Source organism: Carcharodon carcharias, chromosome 37, assembly GCF_017639515.1.
Source record: "Carcharodon carcharias isolate sCarCar2 chromosome 37, sCarCar2.pri, whole genome shotgun sequence".
In the NCBI taxonomy this organism is placed as follows: Eukaryota; Metazoa; Chordata; class Chondrichthyes; order Lamniformes; family Lamnidae; genus Carcharodon; species Carcharodon carcharias.
The window spans coordinates 2087856-2109665 of record NC_054503.1 but is presented as its reverse complement, the minus strand read 5'-3'; the positions used below and the strand labels follow the sequence as shown (position 1 = coordinate 2109665).

The window sequence follows — 21810 nt, the reverse complement described above, 5'->3', positions numbered from 1 at the left end:
AATGCGAGTCCTCTTATCGGGGGCCACGTCATTGTCCGAGCGGCAGGCTCACCGCGCGCCGCCTCGTTGCCTGCGCCAGCGCCTGCCGCTACCCTCGAGGCTTGCCCTCGCACGCCGACACGCCCGGTAAAAGACACCAGCCCCCGGCGGGGTTTCCTGCGATTCCCGCGTCCTGGATTCCGGGACCGCCCTCAAGTCTGAAAAGGTGAGTAGCCTCGTCGTGCCCTGATGATGTCACGGCGCACGCCCGGAGAAGTCAGGCAGCCGCTCGCTCGGGAGCGAGTTGTTACAGAGTGATCGCACCCCCCCACCTCCCCCCGAGGCTGACCTCCAACCCACCCCATCTTTCAATGGGACGCTGCCCCTCTTTGTTGTCTCTGTGTTAAAAGTGTCAAAACGTGAGCAACTTTTGGCGAATACCTTGGAGCCCCCATGTCTTGCCTGAAATGTGATCGAAGCCTGAACCCCTCCCCCCCGCCCCCAGCGCCAGCCCCTACCCCGCTGTCCCAGGGCCCTCTCCCAAACTCCCACCACTGGCCAGACAACAGGTCCTCACAGCATCCCACACTCCCCTGGCCGACCTGAAAGCCGATTGGATGCTTGACATCCACTCAAAATCAAACTTGGCTCCCTGTCTTCCTCATTTTTATAGCTAATAGCCGGCAGTGTTTGATGGGGACAGTGTAGAGGGAGCTTTATTCTGTATCTAACCCCGTGCTGTACCTGTCCTGGGAGTGTTTGATGGGGACAGTGTAGAGGGAACTGCCTGAAGTAGTAGTTTGAGATTGTAAGATTGGCATACATGCAGTGTTTTTCAGGAAGATGTATTTTGGGATATGAAACAGATTGGCTTCAGCACCTCCTGTGAAGAAAATAATTGATGTGTCAGTTTGTGACTCGACAGGGCTGTTAGTTCACAAGAACCTTGAAGTGTTCTGCTAAAACTGAGGGCAAACTGTCAGGATCCAGTTTCCAAGGCTCCAGCTGCATTTTGGGTTTTTGTATTGAGATAAGAATCCCTCGATCATGTGTACAATCCAATCTCTTTCAATCCTTCACAACCCTTAAGTCTCTCAATTATCCAACGATGTTTGGACAGGAGCTCATTCCTGGCTTTTTGTCCATTACACAACCAGGCCCCTGTCCATTACATGACCGCTCCCCTATCCATTAATGACCATGCCAGTCTCCATTACACGACAGCGCCCCCGTCCGTTACACGACAGCGCCCCCGTCCGTTACACGACAGCGCCCCCGTCCGTTACACGACAGCGCCCCCGTCCGTTACACGACAGCGCCCCCGTCCGTTACACGACAGCGCCCCCGTCCGTTACACGACAGCGCCCCCGTCCGTTACAGGACCGCGCCCCCGTCCGTTACAGGACCGCGCCCCTGTCCGTTACAGGACTGCGCTCTGTCAATTACATGACCGCACCACTACCCATTACATGATTGCACCCCTATCCATTACATGATTGTGCCCCTATCCATTACATGACTGCACCCTGTGCCATACATGACTGTGCCCCTGTCCATTACATGACTGCGCCTTTGCCCATTACATGACCGTGCCTTTGCCCATTACATGACCGTGCCTTTGCCCATTACATGACCGTGCCCTGTTCATTACATGACCGTGCCCTGTTCATTACATGACTGTGCCCCTGTCCATTACATGACTGCGCCTTTGCCCATTACGTGACCACGCCCTGTCCATAACATGACCGTGCACTGTCTATTAAATGACATCAAAGACCCTCGCATCCTTCCTAAACAGCTGGACACAATACTCTAGTTGTGGCCTTTAAAGAGGCTCAGCATGACTCCCCTGTGGATACGTGCTGCCGTTGACACCCAGCTCATCTGCAGCCCCAGCCTGTCCTGCTTAAAACCTGCAAAAATAACTAAATCTCCTGCCAAAACCATCCTCTTAATCCCCATCGGATAGAACGCAGAGATACACTGGAGGTGACTGTTCAGCAATAGAAAGGGAAGCCAACTGGGGTGATCCACTGTTGGTAGTGCAAGAGACAAAAGTAAGACACCTGCTGCACTCGACTCCACCTTCATCCCTTGATCATAACTTCCGGAATTTTCTCTCCTACCCTTTTCCCACCGGGAAGATGTTCCGCTTTCTCGGCCTCGGTTCGCCATTTAGATTTTAGTTAGGAGACGACCTGGACGACGGGAGAGAGGGAAACAGGAACAACAACTCACATGTCAAGATGCACTCTCAGCATGTCTACATACGTCAGCGAAGACCTCAAAAAATCAGCTCCAGTTACGGGGACATCAAGTTCCAGTAGCTTTACCCAGGGGAGTGTCAGTTGGGATGTTGCCCTTCCATCTCTAGGACTTGCTACAGCCTGGCTGGTAGATGGAAACCTCTATTTTCCCCTGTGTCGCCTGCTTTCTTTTACTTACGGGTCCTTCGGGAAAGCGAGTCGCATCATTTCAGTGCAGTTCATGGAAAAAAATCACCTTCAAATCCTATTGACAGCACAAATGGAGGCCATTCGGCCCATTGAATTGTAGTTTATATGGATCTCAGCAAAGCCTTTGACAAGGTCCCACATGGGAGACTTATAAAGAAGGCAAAGGCACATGGGATGCAGGGTAATTTGATGAGGTGGATTCAAAATTGGCTTAGTTGCAGGAGGCAGAGGGTGATGACAGAAGGATGCTTTAGTGACTGGAAGCCAGTGTCCAGTGGTGTACCACAGGGATCTGTGCTCAGTCCCCTATTATTTGTAATTTATATAAACAACATAGATGACAATGTGGGGGGTAGGATTAGTAACTTTGCAGATGATACAAAGATTGGCCGGGTAGTTAACAGTGAGGCTGAGTGTCTTGGGCTACAGGAAAATATAAGCTTGGCCTAAATAGCCAAGTGGTTATGGTACTGGGTTTGTAACCCCAAGATCAAGAGTTCAAATCTCACAATGGCAAACTATGAAACAATGTAACTTCATCTGAATAGGAACAGATGGAAAACGTGTTTGTACTCGAAAGAGTTACAGGAAGATATAGACGGGATGGTCAAATGGGCAGATAAGTGGCAGATGGAATTTAACCCTGAAAAGTGTGAGGTGGTACACTTTGGAAGGAGTAATTTGACAAGGAAGTGTTCAATGAACGACATGACACTAGGGAGTTCTGAGAAACAAAGGGACCTTGGCGTGTGTGTCCATAGATCTCTGAAGGCAGAGGGGCATGTTAGTGGGGTGGTGAAAAAGGCACATGGGACACTTGCCTTTATCAATCGAGGCATAGATTACAAAAATAGGGAGGTCATGTTGGTGTTGTATAGAGCCTTGGTGAGGCCACAGCTGGAGCACTTTGTGCAGTTCTGGTCGCCACATTATAGGAAGGATGTGATTGCCCTGGAGAGGGTGCAGAGGAGATTCACCAGGATGTTGCCTGGGATGAAACATTTGAGTTATGAAGAGAGGTTGGAGAGACTTGGGTTGTTTTCGTTGGAGCAGAGAAGACCGAGGGGCGACCTGATCGAGGTGTACAAGATTATGAGGGGCATGGACAGGGTGGATAGGGAGCAGCTGTTCCCCTTAGTTGAAGGGTCAGTCACAAGGGGGCATAAATTCAAGGTGAAGGGCAGGAGGTTTAGGGGAGATGTGAGGAAAAACTTTTTTACCCAGAGGGTGGTGAGGGTCTGGAATGTGCTGCCTGAGAGGGTGGTGGAGGCGGGTTGCCTGACATCCTTTAAAAAGTACCTGGATGAGCACTTGGCACGTCATAACATTCAAGGCTGTGGGCCAAGTGCTGGTAAATGGGATTAGGCAGATAGGTCAGGTGTTTCTCACGTGTCGGTGCAGACTCGATGGGCCGAAGGGCCTCTTCTGCACTGAGATTCTGTGATTCTATGATTCTGTGAAACAGCGTCAGCTGTCAAGTAGCCATCCAGTCTCATCCCATTTTCCAGCCCTTGGTCCATCTCTGTCCATTGCAACACTTCAAGTGCGTATCCAAGAACCTTTTAAATGTTTTGAGGGTGTCTGCCTCGACTCCCCCCCACCCTTCAGGCAGTGAGTTTCGGACCCCCACCACTCTCCGGATGAAAAATAAATTCCCCCCAAATCCCCTCTAAACCTCCTATCTCAAACCCTAAGCCTATGCCCCTGGTTATGGACCCCTCAACCAGGGGGAACCAAGCCTTGCTATCCATTCTATCCCGACCCCTCATAACATTACACACTTCAACTAGGTGTTACCTTGGCCTCCAGTGTGAAAGAAATAACCCCATCCTATTTATCTTCCTTCAGAACTAAAACTCCCCAGTTCAGGCAACATCCTGATAAATCTCCTCTGCACAACCACTTGAACAATCAATGTGGCGGTGACCAGAACTGCACGCAATACTCTCGCTGTGACCTAACCAGTGTTTGACCCTTCATCACCACCCCCACCCTCCCACCAGCCCTTTACGTTCAATGCTTCAGGGACTAAAGGGAAGTGACTTCAAGAGGCATTAAGGCGAGGCATTAGGTGATTACTTGATTAGTTCAAAAGAGGGCATTAGATGGCTATCTGAATGGAAACAATGTGCAGGGGCACGGGGAGAAGGCAGGGGCAACGGCACCAGGCCATAGTGCTCTTTCGGAGAGCCGGCGATGGGCCGAATGGCCTCCCCCTGCGCCATTACAATCCTGTGATTCCGTGACCTTACCCGCCATTCCAGCCGCCTTCAGGGATCGGTGGGCACGCACTCTCAAGTCCCTCTGCTCCTCGGTATCCTGTCATTTATTGTGTACTCGCTCGCCTTGTTCGACCCTCCTCAAGTGTGAGATGGAACTCCGGACGGAACTCCATTCACCGCCATCGGGCCCACCAGATAGCCCATTGGTAGCTCCCGGCAGACTCCCGGCAGCTTCCCTCCTCATTATCTACCACACGGGCAATTTTTGTATCGTCCCGAATTTCTTCACCACGCCCGCTCCCTGCCTCCTACCCCCCTACCCCCCCTACCCCCCCCCCCCCACCCCCCCACCCCCCCCCCCCCCACCCCCCCACGCCAACATTCAAGTCCAAATCATCGATATTTACCAAACCAAAATGCAAAGTAAGCCCAGCGGATCCCACTGGGAACAAACTTCCAGCTGATGGAAGCGCCTGTCAACCAGTCTCAAATTGGCACACTCTTAGGTCAGGGTGGCAAGGAGAGGCATCTACAGTGGGAGGCCCTTCAGGGAAGGGAAACCTGTCGTCTTTACCTGGTCTGGCCTACATGTGACTCCGGACCCACGTAGCACGTAACTGCCGCCTGAACAAGGGGGCAATTAGGGATGGGCAATAAATGCTGGGCCTAGCCAGCGACGCCCACATCCCATACTCGAACAGAGAAAAAAAAAAGGGGCACCCCCCCCCCCCCCCCCCCCCCCCGGGAAGGACTTTGTCAAGATTGGGGCCAAGGCAAGGTCTGCGAGCGGAGCAAAGGGGTCCTTCCGCCCGCAATGACGCCACGCGCTGCCTGCTCACTGCGGGCACGAGAGGCTCAAAGAAATGGGTCAGCCCTCCACCTGACAGCAGCAGGGTTCTCCAACTTGATTAGGAGGTCGGAGAAGCGGCCAGCCTTGCCAGTGTGCCCGGTGATAGCATTTTAAAAGAGAGTGGCGTTCATTAAGGCTAAGGTATTGTGTCATTAAGATAGATGGATTATGTGGGGGCATCTAAATAGTATCTATCGAACAGGAGCCTATCCACCTTCTAGATCAATGTTCCTCTGTACAAAACCATTTTTGTTACCTACAAGGTCATTTATCACCTTCAAATCCTATTTAAAAGCAATATTGAAGTAGAGTTTGGGGAAAAAGTCTGAAGGCCTATAGTTCCTGCCTCATCTCCTCTTAAGAGTCGAGCTAGTCATGTCCACTAGGGACGCATAGAATAAGGAGTGACTGTGACCCCCCCCTTCCCCGACCCCCTGACCCCACATCGCCCTCCCAGCGACCTTAATTTCTCACTCTTCTTTTTCTTTGACTGGTTCGCGAGTTGTGGGCTTCGCTGACAAGGCCCAGTGTTTGTTTCCCGTCCCTAATTGCCCCTTGAGAAGGTGGTGGCTGAGCCGCCCCCTTGAGCCGCTGCAGTGCCTGTGGTGTAGGTGTACCTGCGGCGCTGTTAGGGAGGGAGTTCCAGGGTTTCGACCCAGAGATGGTGAGCCAAGGGAGAACAATCCAACATTTTCCAACCCTTCCTCATGACTGATGTCCGCCATCCCTGGCGACTCCCTGGTAAACCTGTGTACCCTTTCTGAGGCCTTTACATCTTTTCTGAAGCATGGATCCCCACTATTGTCCGCAAAACTTCAGCTGAGGCCTATCCAATAATTTATCAAGTTTTAATATGTTCCTAAGAATTACTAATTCCCTCCATTTTATGTACGGAACAGGGGATGAACAGCTGGAGTATTGTGTACAGTTTTGGCCTCCTTACCCAAGGAAGGGTCCACTTGCCATAGAGGGAGTGCACCAGATGGTGGGACTGTCCTATGAAGAGAGCTTGAGAAGACTGGGCCTGTATTCAATGAGAGGTGACCTCACTGAAACTTAGAAAATTCTTAAGGGGCTCGACAGGGTAGATGCAGCAAGGATGTTTCTCTTGGCTGGGGGTGTCTAGAACCAGTCTCAGAATAAGGGGCAGGCCACTTAGGACTGAGACGAGGAGGAATTTCTTCATTCAGAGGGTTGGCGAATCTTTGGACTTCTCTACCCCAGAGGGCTGTGGAGGCTCAGTCATTGAGTATGTTCAAGACTGAGATCGAAAGATTTCTAGATAATATTGACATTAAAGAGTATGGGGATAGTGCAGGGAAATGACGTTGAAGTAGATGATCAGCCACGATCTGGTTGAATGGCGAAGCAGGCTTGAAGGGCTGAATGGCCTACTCTTGATCCTGTGTTCTCAATTTAGTAGGACCAGGATATTAATGGGATCTAAGCTGGTGGGTGAAGCCAAAACCAAGACACAGAGCTTTCCTTTATATAGAGAGTTATTGACTTTGTTCAGTCTTACAGCTCCCCTCATGCACACTCAGTGCCCCAGCTGTCCCCTATTTATACGTGCTCAAAGTACTTAATTAAACAATGCGCTTTCCCTGGGTATCCTAACAATATAACTAACATACCATTAACACAGGGCGTGGTGATTACACGTTATTAAAAAGCAAAGCACCTTAAAGAGAGTATTTTTGGAAGCAAAGGGAATCAAAGAATAGGGCAGGAAAGTTCAGTGGACTTAGAAGATCAGCAATGGTCTTGTTGGATGGCAGTACAGGCTCGAGGGGCCGAATGGCCAACTCCTGCGGCTAGTTCATGTGCACTTTTGCACTTGAAATTACAAACGGCAATCTCCATCATCCCTTTTTCATTGTTCTCTTTTCACCAAAATTCATTACGTTGTCTCCCTTCCCAAAGACAATTTACAATTAGAAAGTTGCTGCCACAGGGACCAGGGAGAATGGAGGAAGATCAGCCAAAGGGGAGAAGTGACCCATCGCTTGGTCAGAGATAGGTTTTTAGCTTGGGCTGACAAGTGGCAAGTAACATTCACACCACACAAGTGCCAGGCAATGACCCTCTCCAACAAGAGAGAATCTAAACATCTCCCCTTGACATTCTATGGCATTACCATCACTGAATCCCCCACTATTAATATCCTGGGGGTTACCACTGACCAGAAACTGAACCAGACTAGCCATATAAATACTGTGGCTACAAGAGCAGGTCAGAGGCTGGGAATCCTGCGGAGAGTACCTCACCTCCTGACTCCCTAAAGCCTGTCCACCATCTACAAGGCACAAGTCAGGAGTGTGATGGAATACTCCCCACTTGCCTGGATGAGTGCAGCTCCCACAACACTCAAGAAGCTCGATACCATCCAGGACAACGAAGGCTGCTTGATCAGCACCCCATGCACCTCCTTAAACATTCACTCCCTCCACCACCGACGCACAGTAGCAGCAGTGTGTGTACCATCTACAAGATGCACTGCAGCAACTCACCAAGGCTCCTTCGACAGCACCTTCCAAACCCGTGACCTCTACCATCTAGAAGGACAAGGGCAGCAGACGCATGGGAACACCACCAACTGCAAGTTCCCCTCCGAACCACTCACCATCCGGACTTGGAAATATATTGGCCGTTCCTTCACTGTCGCTGGGTCAAAATGCTGGAACTCCCGCCCTAACAGCACTGCGGGTGTACCTACACCACAGGGACTGCAGCGGCTCAGGAAGGCGGCTCACCCCCACCTTCTCAAGGGGCAATTAGGAATGGGTAATAAATTCTGCCCTAGCCAACAAGGTCCATATCCTATGAAAAAATAAAAGGAAAGAGAGAAAGGGGTGGAGAGGATGATTCCAGGGACAGGGGGACTTCAGTTAATGCGAAGAGGCTGGAGAAGCCGGGATTGTTCTCCTTAGAGCAGAGAAGGTTAAGGGGCAGATTTAATAGAAGTGTTTAAATCATCAAGGCTTTAGTTAGGCTAAATAAAGAGAAGCAGTTTCCAATGGCTGAAGGGTCGATAACCAGGAATTTAAGGTTAACGGAAACAGAGACAAGAAGAAGAGAAAATGTTTTCCATAGCGAGTGGTTAGGATTCGGAATGTGCTGCTTTATATGGGGTGGGGGCAGGCCTAACAACAGCCTTCAAAAGGGAACCGGATAAACACCTGAAGGGGGCAAAATTGCAGGGATCTGGGGGAAAGATCAGCGCCGGGGGTCCCGAGGGTCTGACTGTGTTGCTGTTCGAAAGAGCCTGCACAGACTTGATGTGCAGAATGGCCTCCTTCTGTGCTGTACTATTCTATGATTAAGGGACATGGGGTTTTAGGTCGGGGATTCCAGAGCATGGGGTCCATGTGATCGATTCCTTTATGGACTTTAATTCTCTATTTGAAGCCCCTTGCCCACCTTGTCCCTTCCTTATCAGGCATCGCTCTCCCCTGCAATGTTCCTACCTCTCTCCCGAGTGCAGGGTCAAGCTAGCAGATATATTAGTGACCTAGACGTCGGTGTACAGGGCACAATTTCAAAGTTTGCGAATGATACAAAACTGGGAAGCATTGTGAACCGGTGAGGGGGCTAGTGTAGAACTTCAAACGGACAGAGGCAAGTTGGTGGAATGGGCAGGCCGGTGGCCAATGGAGTTCAATGCAGCAAGATGTGAAGTGATTCATCTTGATTGGAAGAACATGGGGAGGCAGTATGAAATCAAGGGTACAACTCCAAATGAGGCGCAGGAGCAGAGGGACCTGGGTGTATGTGTGCATGAATCATTGAAGGTGGCAGGACAGGTTGGTGAAGTGGTTAAAGCACACAGTATCCTGGGGCATGGTGTACAAGAGCAAGGAGGTTATGTTGAATATGTATAAGACACTAGTTCAGCCTCAGCTGGAGTATTGTGTCCAGTCCTGGGCACCGCATTTTAGGAAGAATGTGAAGGAACTGGAGAGAGTGCAGAAAAGATCCACGAGAACGGTTCCAGGGATGAGGGACGTCAGTTATGTGGATAGATTGGAGAAGTTAGGACTGGTTTCCTTGGAGGAGAGAAGGCTGAGAGGGGATTTGATAAGAGGCGTTCAAAACCGTGAGGGGTCTGGACAGAGTCGATAGTGGAGAAACTGTTCCCACTCAGGGAAGGATCAAGGGCGGGAGGGCACAGATTTAAAGTGATAAGTAAAAGAAGCAAAAGTGACATGGGGCAACATTTCCCCCCCTCCATCATTGGGGGGGTGGGGGGGGGTGCTGTGTGGGAGCAAGGGCTGGTGGGCAGGTTCCCGATCCCGCCATTTTACGTGGGTGGGCCAGTTAAGGCCCGCCCACCGTGACGACCGCCAGGAAGTGCTGTGCGCTCCCTGTGCGGGCAGGGGGAGGGTAGGATTCCCTGAGCCCGGAGTGCGTTCTTCCACGCAGGCGCACGGAAGAGCGCCCAGATCTCCCTGACGCCAAGCGTTGCCTCAAGGAGATCGGCTCGGGTCCGAAACATTAAATAAAGATGAGAAAAATATCTCGTCACCGTGTCCCCTCATGTGACAATGAGCTGGGACGTGCCCATAAATTTTATTTTAAAGCATTCTGAAATTTTGAAATCCCTACATGAAACCTCACCCCGCCCGTGGACGAGGTTTTGCGCTTTTTCGGAAGCCTGTCAGGGCTCCTGGCCTGCCCACCAACCCTAAGGTTGGACGAGCAGGCCCGTTAATGATCTCAATTACTTTTTTCACGGCCTTGGCTGCGCGCCGGGTGAGCTGAACATGTAAGTGACTCGGGGAGACACCGGGCTTTATAAGGCTCTGGTCAGACCACATTTAGAATAGCGTGAGCAATTTTGGGCCCCGTATCTCAGGAAGGATGTGCCGGCCCTGGAGAGGGTCCAGAGGAGGTTCACGAGAACCATCCCAGGAATGAAAGGCTTAACAAATGAGGAACGTTTGAGAGACTCTGGGTCTATACTCGATGGAGTTTAGAAGGATGAGGGGGGGATCTGATTGAAACTTACAGAATACTGAAAGGCCTGGATAGAGTGGACGTGGGGAAGATGTTTCCATTAATAGGAGAGACTAGGACCCGAGGGCACAGCCTCAGAGTAAAGGGAAGACCTTTTAGAACAGAGATGAGGAGGAACTTCTTTAGCCAGAGAGTGGTGAATCTATGGAATTCATTGCCACAGAAGGCTGTGGAGGCCAGGTCATTGAGTGTATTTAAGACCGAGATGGATAGGTTCTTGATTGGTAAGGGGATCAAAGGTTACGGGGAGAAGGCGGGAGAATGGGGGTGAGAAACTTATCAGCCATGATTAAACGGCGGAGCAGACTCGATGGGCCGATTGGCCTAATTTCTGCTCCTATGTCTTATGGTCTTATGGTCTGTCCCACCCGACTTAAACTCTCCACCCTCCTGCGCGGGTCAGCCATGTGGAGCTGGGACTCTGGCTCCTGCAGCCCAGGGATCCGCTCTGGCCGATCTCTGCCCCTCCCCCCGCTCGAGAACTGCCTCAGCTCATCTGCTGCTGAACACCCCCCTCCACCGCCCCCCCAACCCCACCCATCTTGGCTTGTCCAGCCCGCTCCTACGCTCTCCTCTTCATGAGAACTATGGTCATCCAAAACGTTGGTGGCCGCAGTTCGAGTTTGTACCAGGTCCCGTTCACTCATCAGCCCCTGTGCTCGCTGGTCATGCCTCAATGTTAGAATTCTCACCCCCATTTCCAAATCCCTGCCCCCTTCCCTATATCAGCAACCTCCTCCAACCTGCATGTGGGCATCGCTGGCCAGGCCAGCATTTATTGCCAATCCCCCAATTGCCCTTGTTCAGAGGGTATTTAAGAGTCGACCACTTTGCCTGGGGTCTGGAGCCACATGTAGGTCAAACAAGGTAAGCATGGCAGGTTTCCCTTCCCATCAGCAAACCAGGCAGGTTTTTAATGACAATCAGTCATCTAGGGCAGGATTTTGCCGTCGGCCGAGCAGGGGCCGGAACCCCCAACGTCACCCCCGCCCCATTTAAATTTTCAGGGAGGCGGGGGCGCAGCAACATCAGCTGGGGGCCCGCCGACCTGTCAGTGGCCAATTGAGGCCATTGACAGGATCACTGAAACAATTAAAGGACCTGCCCGTCCGACCTTAAGGCTGGTGTGTCGGCCAGGAGAATAGAGAAAACATGAAACCTCATCTGCCGGTGGGATGAGCTTTCATGTAGGGTTTTAAACATTTTAATAAAGTTAATCTGTAAATTATGGACATGTCCCATCTCGTGTGACATTGTCACATTGAGGGGGACATGTTAGATGATTTTTTATTTTCTAATTTTTAATATTTTTTTCAAAGTGGTTTTTGCAGGTGTCAGGAAACTCTAATGCCAACACTCCTGAGTCCAAACAACTGTCACAGAAGCAAGAAAAATTCTCTTGCCTCTTAGCTCTGGTAAAGGCAGTGCTGCCTGGCTCCAGACAAACTGCACTGTCGGAAGGAAGCAATTAAACTGGCAAATATTGAATCCCGCAGGTTCTGTACAAGTAGCTGTAGACAGGATGGCCTTTTCAAAATTGAAATTGGCTCCTCCAACTTCCCTTTTCATCAGCAATGCTTGTGCACAAAATGGTGTTCGAAAATCGTCATTGTAGTTAACATGCCTGCCCATTTACTCAACGTTCACATGTTCCCCTACGCACAGGATGTTTCTGTCTGTGCACTAAAAGTGGCTGTTCCTTCAAGTCTTTGCATTCTGCCACTCCCTCCAGAGGTTCAAGGAGTGACTTAAATCCCGCTGAAGGGATTAGCTCTTTTCTCTGAAAGCATTGCAGTCAGTTCTATCTCACAGGCCTCAGTGGTCTGGAGAGCATGTGTTTATGCGTGTGTGTGCATGTATGTTTGCGTATTTTTGTGTGCGCTTGTGTGTGTGCGTTTGTGTTTGTAAGTACGTGTTCATGTGTTTGCATGTACATTTTGAGTGTGTGCATGTGATTGCGTACGTGTGTGTGTTTGTGTGTGCGTGTGTGTGTGTGTGTTTCTGTGTATATGTGTGTGTGTTTGTGTATATGTGTGTTTCTGTGTGCATGTGTGTGTTTGTGTGAGTGTGTGCATATGTTTGTGTGTGCATGTGTGTTTGTGTATTTGTGTGCGCGTGTATGTGTGTTTCTGTGTATATGTTTGTGTGCATGTGCACGTGTTTGTGTGTGCATGTGTGTGTTTCTGTGTATGTGTGTCTTTGTGTGTGCATGTGTGTTTTTGTGTCTTTATGTATGTGTGTGCGCACACATGTGTTTGTGTGTGTTTATGAGCATGTGCATGTGTGCATGAGTGTGTGTGCATCTGTTTACACACGTGTCTGTGTGTCCAGAAAGTGTTCATATCACCAGCGATTAATTGTATTGATGTGTCAAATCTTACAATATCCTCACTGCTCCAAGTTGAGTGACCTGACTTCAGACTGATTGCTCCAATCATCCTCAAAGCCCTTTGAAATTGGGGTGGGGAGGGGAGAAAGATCAGCCAGGAGTTTGTCAGCTGTTGGTGGCCCCAGGCCAGCGGAAAGCACAGGGGACGAGACGATCGACTATGTGACGGCCTTAGCAGCCCCCGCTCTGGCAGAATGACCACCGCGGCGGGGCAAGCCATCAGACACGGCATCACCACAATGGCACGAGACAGTGCCCTGGGGAGTGGGGAGGAGCTGGGGGCTGTCGGGTTTTGGGAGTGAGGACCCAGTTGAACGAGGTGACTGGCATGTGCTGCTTGGGGTAACCTACCAGTGGGTGCGGGGAGGAAGCACTGAGAGGGGGTCGTGTTAATAACTCAAACTTCCTCTAGCTCTGCACGTTTTGATGAACCGATTTCTTCTCTTCTTCCTGCAGCTTTTGTGATAGGTGTGTGTTTCCTTTTGCCTTAGGGGACTCTTCCAATCTCGTACTTGCTTGCTAAGTACCCTGCCGTTTATCTGTTTCCAGGCAATGTACCCAGACGGAACAGACCTTGAGCCTTTGCGTAACGCCACCAATTGTGCCTCCCTGGTACCGCTACTCCCTGAACCCTAGTATTGCCACCACTGTGCTATTAATGCCAACTCCTGTGAGGCTTCTAAGTCTGTTCCGAGCGGGCGTTTATATATATATATATATTGGGATGTCTTCACTGAACATTGTTTTGCTAGTGTCAAGATACAGGACTGGGGAAATGTCCGCTCCTTTGAGCCCTGAACTAGCCAATCAGAATCAAACGTCCCCAAAAGCCTCGCAAGTCAAAATTGTACCTCCGGTCAGTAAAATCCAAGCCAGCCAAAGGCCACTCTTCCAGCCACCGAGGTCCTAAAGGCACGGATGACCCTGAAATGTGTTAGTTGGTGGTGGATTGACTGGACTATCGGCGGAGAGGCCTCGATCCTCAGGCTTTATTGGATGGGTCCAGCCAGGGCAGCTGCTGCAGAGCCAGATTTCTGTGGAGCCGGAGTCGGATGCTGCAGTTTATGATAAGGGAAAGCAACATTTGAATTGGGTCGAAGGTTTGAACGCACGCTCGTCAGCGGCAATGTAGAGGATCAGGACCGAAACGAGGTGGGAAGGTCTGCTCCACACCATAACCGTGGCCAAGCCGATGGAACGGTGGCGTGGAGCATGCACACGTACAAATTAGCAGCCAGGACTAGGCCACTCGGCCCCTTGAGCCTGCCCCGCCTTTCAGCGAGGTCATGGCTGATCCGATTGTGACCTCAACTCCTCATTCCCGCCTACTTGACCCTCCCCTACCCTCCCCCGTTCCCCTCTCCGATAACTTTCCGGCCCCTTGCTTATCAAGAATCCATCCGCACCCGGCCTTAAAAATACTCGAAGCGGCCAGCTGGCTCCACGCCTCGCTCATGATGCGGGGGGGGTGTGGTGGCAGGGGAGGGGCGGGGTGAAGGAGGTGGGCACATCTTCAGCCTTTACTCCCCCTCCCCGCACTAAGGTAAGAAACCAGAGAAGGGGACCCAGGGCTAACATTCCTCTCTGACCTCACCTCCCCCCTCCCTCTCATATCCCCTCCCCCTTCCTCCTCACTCTCCCTACCCCCCACCATCTCACTATCCCCCTCCCCCCTCCCTCTCACTATCCCCCCCTCCCCCTCTCCCTCCCCCCTCCTCCTCACTCTCCCTACCCCCCACTCTCTCACTATTCCCCTCCCCCTCCCTCCCCCCTCCCTCTTCCTCTCCCCCTCCCCTCCTGCTCACTTTCCTCCTCCCCATCCCTCACCCTCTCCCTCTCCCCCTCCCCATCCCTCTCCCCCTCTCCTTCCTCTCCCTCTCCCCCTCCCTCATCCCTCCTTCTACCCATCCCCCTCCCTCTCCCTCACCCCCTCTTTCTCCCTCTCCCCCTCCCGCTCACTTTCCCCTCCCCCTCCCTCACCCACTCCTTCTCCCCCTCCCTCTCCCCCACCTTCTCCCTCTCCCCCACCTTCTCCCCCTCCCCCACCTTCTCACTTTCCCTCTCCTTCTCCCCCTCCCTTTCCCTCTCCTTCTCCCCCTCCCTCTCCCCTACCCCTCCCTCGCCCTCTCCGACTCCCCATCCCGCTCACTCTTCTCCCCATCCCCCCCTCTCCCTCACCACCTCTCCCCCCCTCTCCCCACCCTCCATCTCTGCCTCCCCCTCACCCTCCCTCTCCCCCTCCCCCTCCTTCTCCCCCTCCCTCTCCCCCTCCCTTTCCCCACCCTCCATCTCTGCCTCCCCCTCACCCTCCCTCTCCCCCTCCTTCTCCCCCTCCCTCTCCCCCCTCCCTATCACTCTCCCCTCCCCCTCCCTTTCCCTCTCCCCCTCCCTCTCCGCTCCCCCTCCCTTTCCCCCTCCCCCTCCCCATCCCCCACACCAGGACATCACACTGATAATTGTTGAGCAGCACGGCTCAACGCTGAGCTGCACCGGCCAAAATGACAGGTTTGACCTTCCCCATGAAGACAATGCTGAATCTCACAGAAGCTCAGACACATTCCACCCAACCAACCAACCCCCCCCCCCCCCCCCCCCCCCACCCCACACCTCAGTTTGGGGGGCATTTTTTTTGTTTGGCATCCATTTGCAGAATGTGGGCATCAATGGCAAGGCCCCAGCATTTATTGCCCATCCCTAGGCCACCTCCCTCATGAACACAACAGCGCCTCACTCGGCCGTTTCAGAGTTGTGGGGCCTGGAGTCACGTGTAGGCCCAGACCGGGTTAAGGACGGCAGATCTCCTTCCCTTAAAGGGACACCAGCAAACCCAGATGGCTACCACATGTCACCATTGCTGAAACTAGCTTTGTAGTTCCTGAATTACTGATCGAATTCAAATTTCACCGGCTGCCGTGGTGGGACTGGAACTCACGTCCTAAGATCATTAGGCCCAGGTGCCTGGATTACTAGCCCTGGAGCGTTGCCGCTGTGCACGCCGGACTTCTACTGGGGGTCCTTACCCCTCATTCCACCACAGCTGCTGCACGACCTTGGCACGCACAAATTTGGATGGGGGGGTACCGAAAGGCCGGTCGGCCGTGATGCAGCACTCGGCTGGGCATCCCACCTGCGCTTCCCCGCCAAGGCCCCCTCGAATGAAGTGTCGGCCAGGGTATCCCCGAGGGTGGCTGGGAACCCCCGGGAACAGGCTCAGTGCCAACGCCCCAGTGCTCAGGGGGACAAGAGATCGAAAGCGAGATGGCGAAGGTCTCTGCAATTCTGGCTCCGCTAAACTGGCTCCCTCTTCCACCGAGTTGGCTTGAACACTCCCCACCCTGGCTCAGGCCTACTCAGTAACCTCAGCTGCACTGGCTAGCTTAGCACAGTCCTTATATCAAGTCAAAACGGGGTAAGAAGAAATGATTTGCCCAGTCCTGGCTGACACTGATTGTATCATGTGTATATGTATCTGGTGAAATGATTTCGCTTTGAGAGACCATTGACTCGGAGAGCTACCTTCGGCCGACAATCTCGAAACGGTGCCGGAGATCTCCCCTCCCATCGTTAACAGTTTTCGCCTTGTGTTGTGAAGAGATTTCTATGCGACAGTGTTCCTGGTTTGTTGAGAGATGGGTGGGACAAAAAAAAAAGGACGACACATGTATCGGGGAAATATTTCGGGGTCCGGGGGCAGTAAAACATGAAAGGGATGAAGAAACAGTCAAACAATTGGGACTGTCTTGAATTCAAACCCCACCCAACGGCCCTACTACTAAATGGGGCGGCCCGTACTAAGACATGTTTGTTAATGTACCTAGCTCCCACACTCCCCACCACCGTTGCCACCCCAACACCCCCCCCCCCCACCTCTGTAAGATTAATTTGCCAATTTTGTGTGTACTTACTAACACGCTTTGAGAACTAACCTTTACCTCATTCACGAATGTAATCATTTTTTTCTCTGTACTAACTGTTAACCTTTTTTTAAGCTTATATAATACTACTAACCTTCTCAAGTTCCATCATTCTTTTTTGAGTGTAAGTCCTTATTGAGTTCACGGTCTTTGTCGTTCTTTTCTTTTTCCTTTCTGCTCCCCGCCCCTTCCTTTTTCTCCGTGAAGCACTCGGGCATTGGACACGCAATGGTAAACAAACTACATTATCTGGTAGATATCATTCTTATTGTCCTTTCGTTTGGGTTGGTGTGTTTTGAGTTCCTTTTGATCTTTTCGGTAAACAACATCGATCTTTTAAAACAAAACAAAACCAAAAAAAAATTTATTTCTTCCCCCCCCCCCGAAGCGACAGGGTTGGTAAACTTTCATTTAGCTTCTTCACCGCCGCATTTTTTGGTCATCCATCTTGTTGTGTTCCTCACCATTATGTGTTCCCTCCCTCCCTCCCTCTCCCTCTCCCTCTACCCCCCCCCCCACCCCCCACCCCCCACCTTGTTTGGTTTGTTTCCGAGTGGAGAGAAGATGGCGGCGCGTCTTTGTTTTTCCCCTTTATTTTAAAGTTGGTCTTCTTTTGCGTTCTGAGCGCCGCTTATTCCGTTCCTCGGCCCAAGCCGGGCTGAGATTGGCGGGGGGTGGTGGTGGTGGTGGTTAAGGGTCGGGGTAGAGGTCGGGAGGTCTCCGCCCGCCCGCCCGCCCGCCCGCTCACCAACCTACCCCCCCACCACCACTTCCTTTTTTCGCCCCCCACCCTCGCTCCCTCCACCACCTTGGTCCCAGCCCCACCCCCTCCTTCGACCCCCCCACTGCTGTCCATTCTGCATGGCATGCTGAGACTTTTGTAGTATGGCCTTGGCTCTATCCTGACACACCGCGTCTCCACCTCAACGCGACATTACGTTTTGTGCGTGCGTGCGTGTGCGTGTGCGTGCGTGCGTGCGTGCGTCTCTCTCTCTCTCTCCCTCTGTCTCTCACCCTCTCTCTCTCTCTCTCTCACACACACACACACCCTTGACAACCCCCTGCATGCTATTTTTTTTTTAAATGTCCAGGTAGAGAAGTTTCCATTTTTTGGAAGGGAGCGTTCACATATTTTGACGTTTAAAGAGCGGCCTCGCTTTCGGCCTCATGAGCAGCGGCTTCCTTCGAGCATTACCTGCTTCACCCAACTTTTCAGGCCTGCCTGAAAACTTTTGACAGGAGAGCTCCACGGACAACAAGCGGCGTGAGCTTGCGCGCTCAGGTGCAACACCCTTGTGTTCTGAAGCGATCTTTCACTGGTCATTCGACACCTAAAAGCGATCAAGCGAAGAGTCACCGACCCGAAATGAGTTCACGTCGCGACCCAGTTACTTGCCCGCCGGTGTTCCGCTGACATCAACGGCGCTTCAGATGACATGGGAATGATGTTGAACCGGCTGTCAGCTAGCTTCACAGCAAATACCTTAGCGTTCTTTAAGCACTCACAGTGAGAAGTGTATAAGCCCCTGCGCTCGTTGGAGATCTGACTCGGCTCCTGCGGCGTGGTTTAACTACAGGTGCGAGCAATGATTCTGGGCCGGCCCCTGTGCGCCCTGTTACGCTGGTCCCGACCGAGCAGAGCTTTACAGTCACTGGACTCTCAAGGGTAAAAGATTTAAGAGGCAGCGTCGCTTCCTCGAAGGGGAACGGATCCCCGCCCTCGCCGAGCCCAGCCCGGTCTCAGCACCGTTGGGCGTTTGCCGTCAGCTCTCCGCAGGATTTGGCGGGACCAGCCTGCGCGCCGTCCCTGACTCGCCTCCTGATTGGAGGAGCTCCGACCGACCCCCGTTTGCCGCGCCCGCCGGGAGGGTCACCTGACTCGCCGGCGGCGCCCGCAGCTCCCGGGTTGGGCTGGCGGATCGAGTTCCTCGACTGACCCCTCCGCAGCGTTTGAAAGTTAAGAGTCCTTTCCTTGACCGGGATCGATGGGCTTCGGTTAAATGCGGAGAGGCCGGGATTGCTCTCCTTAGAGCAGAGCGGGGAAGATTTTGGCAAATAACTGACGAAGGGGCTTTTTTTTTAAATTATTATTATTATTATTATTATGTGGGCTATCACTGCCTCAGCCAGCATTTATTACCCTTGATCAGAGGGGGCATTGGAGAGTCAACCACATTACTGTGAGTCTGGAGTCATATGTAGTACAGACCAGATTCCCTTTCCTAAAGGATATTAGCAAATCAGATCAGTTTTCACAACAACGGGCCCAATTTTTAATTCCGCATTTATATATCACCATTTGGCATGGATGAGATTCGAACCCAGGTCCTCACAGTGGGCTTCTAGAATGCTAGCCCACAACACCACAGACCCTCTACTTTGAGGGAGGGCAAATAAGGAGGAACTATTTCCTCCTGCTGGTGGGTCAGTAACCACGGATACAAGATCTGAGATGATTAGCAAGATAACCACAGGCAACGCGAGAATTTTTTTTTTCTCTCTGACACGGATTTGGTGTGACCCCGGGCGGATTAATTTGAAAAGGGAGCTGAATAAAACCCTTGAAACGGGGGTGGGGAAAAAGAATTGAAGGCCCGTGGGGGAGGAACACGACGTTGCTGGCTATTTATTGCCCGTCCCTAATTGCCCCCTTGAGCAGGTGGGGAGTGAGCCGCCTTCTTGAGCCGCTGCAGTCCCTGTGGTGTAGGTACACCCACCGCGCTGTTAGGGAGGGAGTCCCAGGATTTTGACCCAGCGACAGTGAAGGAACGGCCGATATATTTCCAAGTCAGGGTGGTGAGTGGTTTGGAGGGGAACTTGCAGGTGGTGGTGTTCCCATGTGTCTGCTGCTCTTGTCCTGGATGGTAGAGGTCGTGGAGTTAATTCAGTCACTGGTTGTCGATGGAGGGGTGGGGGGGGGGCCAGCCAGCCATACCAGCCTGCCCCCATTTGACCTTTCACCCCAAGCGCAACTGCCCTGTCAGCGTAACCCCCTTAATAACCTCAGTCGTTCAAAAATCTCTCGGCTGCTGTCTTGAGGCGGGCTCAGCAATGACGTATCCGCAGCCCCCTTTCGTCATAGACAGCTCCGGAGATTCACAGCTCACGTAGCGAAGAGATTCCCACCGCCCCCCCCCCCCCCACTCACCACCCCCCTCACCATCCTGCACCCCCCCCCCAGCCGGCCTCTCAGTCCTAAAATGGCCAACACCCTGACTCTGAGGCCTGTAACCTTGTGCTCCAGCATTCTCCAGCCAGGGGAGAATCGTTTTCTCAGCATCTCAGACCATGGAAGAAAGTATTTTTTTAAAAATTATTTCACAGGATGTGGATGTTGCTGGCTATTTATTGCCCGTCCCTAATTGCCCCCTTGAGAAGTTGGGGGGGTGAGCCGCCTTCTTGAGCCGCTGCAGTCCCTGTGGGGTAGGTACACCCATGGTGCTGTTAGGGAGGGAGTCCCAGGATTTTGACCCAGCGACAGTGAAGGAACGGCCGATATATTTCCAAGTCAGGATGGTGAGTGACTTGGAGGGGAACTTGCAGGTGGTGGTGTTCCCCATGTGTCTGCTGCCCTTGTCCTTCTAGATGGTAGTGGTTGTGGGTTTGGAAGTTGCTGTCGAAGGAGCCTTGGTGAGTTGCTGCAGTGCATCTTGTAGATGGTACACACACTGCTGCTACTGTGTGTCGGTGGTGGAGGGAGTGAATGTTTGTGGATGAGGTGCCGATCAAGCGGGGCTGCTTTGTCCTGGATGGTGGCGAGTTTCTTGAGTGTTGTGGGAGCTGCCCTCATCCAGGCAAGTGGGGAGTATTCCATCACACTCCTGACTTGTGCCTTGTAGATGGTGGACAGGCTTTGGGGTGTCAGGAGGTGAGTTACTCACTGCAGGATTCCCAGCCTCTGACCTGCTCTTGTAGCCACAGTGTTTATATGGTTGGTCCAGTTCAGTTTCTGGTCAATGGTAACCCCCAGGATGTTGATAGTGGGGGATTCAGTGATGCTAATGCCATTGAACATCAAGGGGCCATCGTTGGTATATCCATTTTGGCCAGGTAAAGGGGGAACTGAGAGGTAGTGTCCAGTTGCTTAAGGAAGCCATGCTATCTCTCTTTTTCGAATAACATGCCTCATTGCCATTTTCTGCAGGAAGCATGCTTGTTAACTTTAATAATTCATCTCACAAGGTCAGGCAAATCTGCACTGGCTTTGAATAAACATTCTGTGCTCACCACCCCAACCCTGACCCAAAACTCTCCCCCATTCCCCTCCCCCACCAATCTCCCTGCTCACACACTCACTCACGCACGCACACACACACACACACTGACACACAAGCACACACACCCACACACACACACACTCACACACAGGCACACAACACACACACACACACTCACACACAGGCACACACACACACACGTACACACTCTCACACACAGGCACACACACACACAAACACACGCATGCGCACATACACACACACAGGCACACACACATGTGCACTCAGACACACACACACAGACACACACAAATGCACACATATATACACACATAAACATGCACGCACGCACGCTCAGACCACGTGCACACACATGCACACGCGCGCGTGTGTGCGCACACACACACACACACACAGCCTCAGACACACACACAGGCACACACAAACACACACACACACACACACAGGCAGCTAACCTCTCCTGTTGTCTAAACCAATTATGTTTTGCCCTGGCATCTTCTGCACATAAAATGCCCATAAACCATAGCCAATTCAACGAAAATCTAGCAAATTACAGAATAATTACCCGTAATTAGCAGACAAAAGCTGCAGCGAGAGATAATGTCACACTAACCGCACTCCAACAGCATATTGAGTTCCGCTGGAGCCCCGAATGGTAAATTATTCATTTACGAATGCCATCGATTAAATTTGGCACGAACCATCCATGCACACACTCTGCTCTTGTCCAATTCCAAGCAGGCATG

General features: G+C 52.0%; 1 protein-coding gene and 1 long non-coding RNA gene across 3 annotated transcripts in view; one reads left to right on the top strand and one right to left on the bottom strand.

Moving 5' to 3' along the window:
* The window catches only part of LOC121272973 (neurexin-2-like), a 2565635-nt gene that overhangs the window by 625089 nt on the left and 1918736 nt on the right, over nt 1-21810 (top strand). The window lies entirely within an intron of this gene.
* LOC121272974 lies at nt 1315-18153 on the bottom strand. The gene is made up of 4 exons (XR_005941933.1): nt 18022-18153; nt 16921-17159; nt 13764-13967; nt 1315-2177 (listed from the first exon to the last, which is right to left on the bottom strand). It is a non-coding gene; the product is annotated as an uncharacterized LOC121272974 (long non-coding RNA).